The 6,000-nt window shown below is 43.8% G+C and overlaps 1 protein-coding gene and 1 non-coding gene across 11 annotated transcripts in view; both read left to right on the top strand.

Moving 5' to 3' along the window:
• ptprfa (protein tyrosine phosphatase receptor type Fa) overlaps positions 1-6,000 on the top strand; it is a 200,737-nt gene that overhangs the window by 38,448 nt on the left and 156,289 nt on the right. For 4 of the 10 annotated variants that reach the window (XM_025054292.1, XM_025054291.1, XM_025054290.1 and 1 more), the window contains exons 1-3: positions 1,971-2,285; positions 2,600-2,682; positions 5,352-5,975. The gene's annotated coding sequence lies outside the window, so the exon portion shown is untranslated. Of the gene's footprint in view, positions 1-1,970; positions 2,286-2,599; positions 2,683-5,351; positions 5,976-6,000 lie in introns of those variants that run through there. The other 6 variants (XM_025054285.1, XM_025054284.1, XM_025054283.1 and 3 more) reach the window with 5 other exon arrangements.
• trnar-ucg (transfer RNA arginine (anticodon UCG)) lies at positions 485-557 on the top strand. The gene has a single exon. It is a non-coding gene; the product is annotated as a tRNA-Arg (tRNA).

Raw genomic sequence — 6,000 nt, 5'->3', positions numbered from 1 at the left:
GTCTGAATGAGACGCCATTAAGACAGAAGGAAACGACGGAAGAAAAATGGAGCGTGTTGCCTGTGCAACAGCTTATTAGACTCAGTGACATGTTCTGATTGTTGGCTGACCTGAGCAGCTGTAGTAATTATGACAGGAGCAATGGAGGGAGGCAGGTAGAGGAGGAGGAGCATAGAGAGGAGGAGTCAGGATGGATGGATGATGGATGGACCGTTGGACGGACAGATGGATGGATGTGTCCATGAAGGCAGCCGTTCCATCTCCACTCTTCTTTATTCTGTATAATCATCAGGATGTCGACCTTGTCCTATCACGGCCGTCCTTGACCTTTAGGTAGAATACATCGCTGTGTCTATTCTACCCAAATACAGGACTTAAGTGGTACATAAGTACTCCTGAATACACAAATATACTGTAGTTTTAGCAGCTGAATTGTAGTGCACTAGCCTTGGTATTGTACTTTGTAAGTCCATTGTTGCACTGTGACCGCGTGGCCTAATGGATAAGGCGTCTGACTTCGAATCAGAAGATTGAGGGTTCGAGTCCCTTCGTGGTTGAATTTTTACTGGGCAGTGGTGGCTTAGTGGTTAAGGAAGCGGACTTGGGACCTGTAGGTTTCAGGTTTGAGTCCACAAGCCACTGAGGTGCTCTGAGCAAGACACCGTGTTTAACAGTACTAACAGTATTCACAGCAGACGTACTGTAGAAGTATTGCAGTGTAGTGGTGGTGGTGGTGGGGGGCGCTCTTTGACAGTCAGGTCACGTCAACCATCACAGATGCTAACGGGTCTTTTTCTGAGTGAATGAAAGGGAAGAAATTCCAGACGGTTTCCTCTAACAGGTGTGTGTGACTTTCTGAGGGGAAACCACCGTCCGTTTGATGTTCCCTCCGACCCCGAGAAATTACAGCCGTCCAGTTTTTTCTGAAATGATAAATGTTTTTGAGAAACATGAGCTGGCAGGCTTTAGAAAATGTGCTCTGTGATGTTACCTTTAAATAGATAAACACACACACACACACACACACACACAGCCACAGCAGAGATAAGAGCTGTTCTTTGTTGTTCAGAGATATCACAACTTTATTTACGCTGTTGTTTCTTCTTGTTTGTCCTTGGATCAGTTACAGATAAATAATGTTAACCAGCTGGTTAATTAACTCTAAACTGATAAAAACATTGGGTCAGGGTGAGTCAACCGCCTGAATGTACACTGTTTTTTTAAACACATTCTATGGACCATCTGGGCCAGACCAGAGAGGAGTCTGAACCTCAGGAGGAAAATCATCAGGAAAAACAGATTAAAGGCCAAATTCAACTCATTGTTGTTCAACTTGTCTGTCCAGAACATTTCTGACAAATATAGTCAGTGACCCCTGGTGTTGACCCTTATTAGGAACTGGATGACGCCATTACAGAACTAGCCCCAATCCCAACCCCTTGGCCATGACAAAAGAAAAATCACCCTTGAGGTCAGTTGTCATCACCAGTGACACGCGGAGCAGAGTCAGGCAGCAGCGCCCAGCAGGCAGACCATCAGCCTGTATCTGCATATGGAACTGAATCTAAATCAGTGACTGGTACTTATCTAAATCAACATGAAGTAACAAAATATAATAAATATTTAATAAAATATCACGCCCATTCCGTGTTACCTCAGTGGTTGTAATTGCTGGGTCATTTCGATTGTACAGATTTGAACTTATTTCTATTGTGTGTATCTGTATTTGGGGCTTCCTCATATCTAACATGGGCTGAAGGGACAATAAAGAGTCTGGAACCTTGAATGTTGACGTGTGGCTATAGAAGCTGAAACATTTTGTCAACTTTGAATCACAACAGTAACAGGTGTGACAGGTCACTGCTGTGGTTCTTCTTCATCATCTTCATGTGTTTCCTGATTTATTTTGAACTCTGCTCCGCTTCATGCCTCCTGTGATCACTCCCGCCCGCTGTGGTTCTTCCCATTAGTCTCACCTGTGTCCCATTAGTCCCACCTGTCTCACCTCCACCTGGTGTCTGTTCAGCTTGACTCAGTTGGAAGAATGTTCTGGTTTTGGATCATGGCGGTTCTGTTGGTTTGGATGTTTTCACCTTTTTCTTGGATGTTTTTCTTCGACTCCTCCTACTGTCTGAGTGAGTAACTGCTCTGAGCTGCTGCTCCACTCCAAACCTAACAAGTCTAACTGAGAATGTTGCTGTAAAGAGACTTCACAGCATAGCTCACAGTCGCGGTGAGACGTGGGAGTTTCTGCTGTCATACTGTTGAGAACAAACTCAGCAAAGGTAAAAAAATAAAACTGAAATAATTAGCAGGATATTTTACTGTTCTCTGTGGTACACACAGTACCACAAAGTCCATGGTATTACTGCTTGATATGGAACACATCCTGTTCTCCCTCGTACATGTTGACTCTTTAATAAATTGTAGAATCAAACAAAAAACAAATTTTTGGAGATATTTAAATTGAATTACATGTCAGATGTTAACCAGTGTAAAAGCAGTTTTCCTGTTCTGTTCACAGACTGACACGACCGTCCCACACGTTTTAGTTAATTTTTTAACCTGTTTTTCTTTTTCTTTTTTTTCTCTTCTACAGGAAGACGGTGTCAGCGGAAATCCTTCAGGAACAATCAAATGTGAAAGGCTGTGACACCTGTCAATCAAGAAGACACTTGTACGGTAAGTGTCTGAGATTACTCTCATCCTTTCCTTGTCTTATATTTAGTGAGTGACTACGGGTATTTCATTGACGATCCGTACCTGTCTTTTTGATTTAATGGACTGATGTTTGGAGAATAATCAGATAAAAAAATTAAATGGTTGGACAGAAGACAAGTTCTGCTCATTCCTAAATCACACTGGTTTTTTAAAGTCTGAAAACTATATTCCGTTTTTAGCCAGTGGGTCAATTTTTGTGTTCTTTCACTTTAATTTGATTTTTCACTGCAGTCTAAAGTGACTGTGAATCCTAAAATGCTGCTGCACTTACCTTCTCAGGTAATGGGAGCATTTACAGATCACTTTCTCCGTAAGCACTGGCCATTAACCTGCCAAAAAGGAACTGCTAATGCGTCCCCTGCACGCGGCTGTTTTTGGTGTCGGAAATCAACTGTGTGTTCTCAGCTGTTTTACTTCCTACTGGACCTGGCATCTTTAAAGAGCTGCTAAAAGATGTCCTTTGTGGCGCAAATGTCAGGATCCCAGAGTTCAGCTTTATATTTGTTGTGTTAGTTTTAGAAAGTAATGTTTGAAATGGGGCTGCGCTCTATAAATGTCAGCAAAGCACCTGAGTGGACTGGAGGGGTTTGAATTCCAGATATCAAAGCGGTCACTGGCAGGATAATTAAAGTTCAAAGTGCTGTTTGGAATCCTAACGAGAGCTTTTATGATGAGGACGGAGATGATTTTAGGGAAACAGTGTGAGGTTTTCTTTCTTTTTCTAACGAGGTGTTTGACCTGAAATACATTTTCTGACTAAACCAAACATCATGAATTATTCAGTTCCAACTGTGGGGCTGAGGTGCAACATGAGATTGTGACAATTGCCTGAAACAATCATGGTTCAGTTTTTTAATTTGTATCTGTCTGTACTTTATCCGGACCCGCCCCTGTATATTGAAGACTATATTGAGGATTCTTTGCTAAATCTTCTTTAGTTTTCTTAGCGCTCCATGTCACGTTCCACGTTGTTTAACCAAAATCCCTGGGATTTTAATTGTATATATTTTTTTAACTCCAGGCGAGTGGAAGCTGAGGCTTTAACAGATCTTTGCTTCTGTCTCTGTCTCTGTTGTTGTGTGTGGAGGTGAGAGAGGAGTCAAACATCCAGCTTCTCCTTTCATGTTCTACTCCCTTTCTGACATCTTTATATGTGTCTCATTGTTGAAAGAACGAAAAGAAAGATAGAAACAAAGAGAAGAACCTTCACTTTAATCTCTCTGGTGTCAGTGATGACAGGTCTGGAACGCTGTCTTCTGCCTGATTGTTCTCTTATCTTGTTCTGAGATAATGGACTGTTTACAGAGCTGCGTCCACAGACTGCTGTGATAGATGTACCAACCCAACATGTCTCCAACAACTGCTTTGACTGATGATGATGATGTCATCAGAAATTCATAGAAACATCTGAATTCTGCTTGAAGTTGAGAATAAGAAGTGAAAAGCTGACGTCTAAATCATAAACATGTGAAACAGTGTTGGAGGGTCACCACCGTGCACCATCTGTATCTATCTATATCTCCAGGCTCCGCCCCATCTTCACAGCTGTGACGACCTATTGTGATGTTTCTCCAGTCTTTGTCTCTTTCAGAGCAATGAGTAATTCTTCTTTTTTTCGTTTTTCCCCTGATGTATTTGTCCAAGCTCCCAGACCCTCGGGGGGCAGGGCCTGAATTTTTTTTTTCCAACATTGAAGCCAATGGATGCATTTCGGTGTACGTACTACGCTCAGCCCACTATCAAATCATGATCTTGTTGGAGTGGGACAATGCTGGACATTCTGTTAGACCAGAGTTTTGGTTTTCAAAGCTAGCTTAGTAGTTCTTCCTGGGGCGCCAGAGCACTTCAGAGGTGTTGGAAACAAAGAAACAAACAAAAAAAAAAGACAAGACTGCAGTCTGACATTTAACCTGACCGCCTTGGATGGGTTTGTTCCTCGTACTATGAGGAAGGACAATGACTGGAGACAGGAAGTACGTTTGGATTTCCACCAACTGATGTTGGACATAAAAGAATGGATTTCCACCAACTGATGTTGGACATCGTCATAAAAGATTAAAACCTACAATTAAGGTCATTTATTGAAACTTGAAAATTAATAATAATAATAATAATGGCACTGTGTCAAATAAATTCAAACAGAGTCATACAAAAAAAAAACCATGTCCAGACACAGTGGACCTGGTCACCACTGTGTGTGTATGTAGGGCAGCAGTTCACAGTGGGTTAAAAGAAGAGGCTTTGTTTAGGTCTGTTTAAAGCTGATGTCCAGATAAAGGATTGAGTTCTTAAACAAAGACCAGGACGGTGAAGACAAAGAGGACTACTACTGATGTAACTTTACCTCTGGAAGACAGGAGGGGGCAGGAGGGGGCGAGACAAGAAAGTCACTGTTTTTTATTTCTCTTCATTCAGGAGTATTCACTTGTTGCAGTGCAACAAAATGCCGTGTTAGTGTACAATCACTCCCAGAAGGGGGAGCCAAAAAGTTCTCCTCTGCTTGTCCAAGGAAGATGTTTGACCTCGTCGACCTCGGCTGAGATTTTTTTTTTTTTTTGGTTTGTGGAGACCATCGGGCTGAAGTCACCGCCGTGGTGTTCCCTTTCTCTCACCCTTTTCTCATTGTCCAGGTGGTGTGTTCCTGAGCAGACAAAGACGTCCCCACCCCCTGCTCTCTGGAGGGGTGAGGGGCGGAGCCAGTCCTACCTTACCTGTGCTGGGTCAAACCCCTCTGCCTCCCACACCAAAGCAGCGCTGCACCCCCTTCCTCCTCCCACCCTCCTCCCCTCAGCCTCCAGCTGAAACCCTACACCTCTGACATCATGCACAGAGACATTGGCTGCTGCTCGGCCGGCCCGGCGCTCACAGGGTTGCGGGCTCTTCTCTGCACTTCCCTCTCAGGAGAGAGCTCTGCAACTCGGATCGGCGCTCTCTGAAAACCACAAGGAGCTCATCTGTGTTTGGATCAATCGCTGCTGCTGCTGCTGCTGCTGCTGCTGCTGCTGCTGCTGCTGCTGCTGCGGGGCTGAGGAAGCCTCCACCTGTGGCTGACCCCAGCGACTGCACGCCTCCCTCCAGGCTCAGTCATCCACTGACTTGGAGGGGGGAATTATTTCACGGGCTTTATTGAGGAATTGTTCTGTCACTTCTGAAGAGAGAAGGAAAAAAAAAAGAAGAGAAAAGGCGCTGAAAGGAGCGCCGGCATTAAATCTCCTCAGGATACGGATTTATTTTCTCCACGGAGATGGACGCAGGTAAGCTCTCTGTGCTCCGAAACTG

Source organism: Cynoglossus semilaevis, chromosome 2 (genome assembly GCF_000523025.1).
Source record: "Cynoglossus semilaevis isolate Cse_v1.0 chromosome 2, Cse_v1.0, whole genome shotgun sequence".
Classification (NCBI taxonomy): domain Eukaryota; kingdom Metazoa; phylum Chordata; class Actinopteri; order Pleuronectiformes; family Cynoglossidae; genus Cynoglossus; species Cynoglossus semilaevis.
This window is presented reverse-complemented; position numbering and strand designations above follow the sequence as displayed.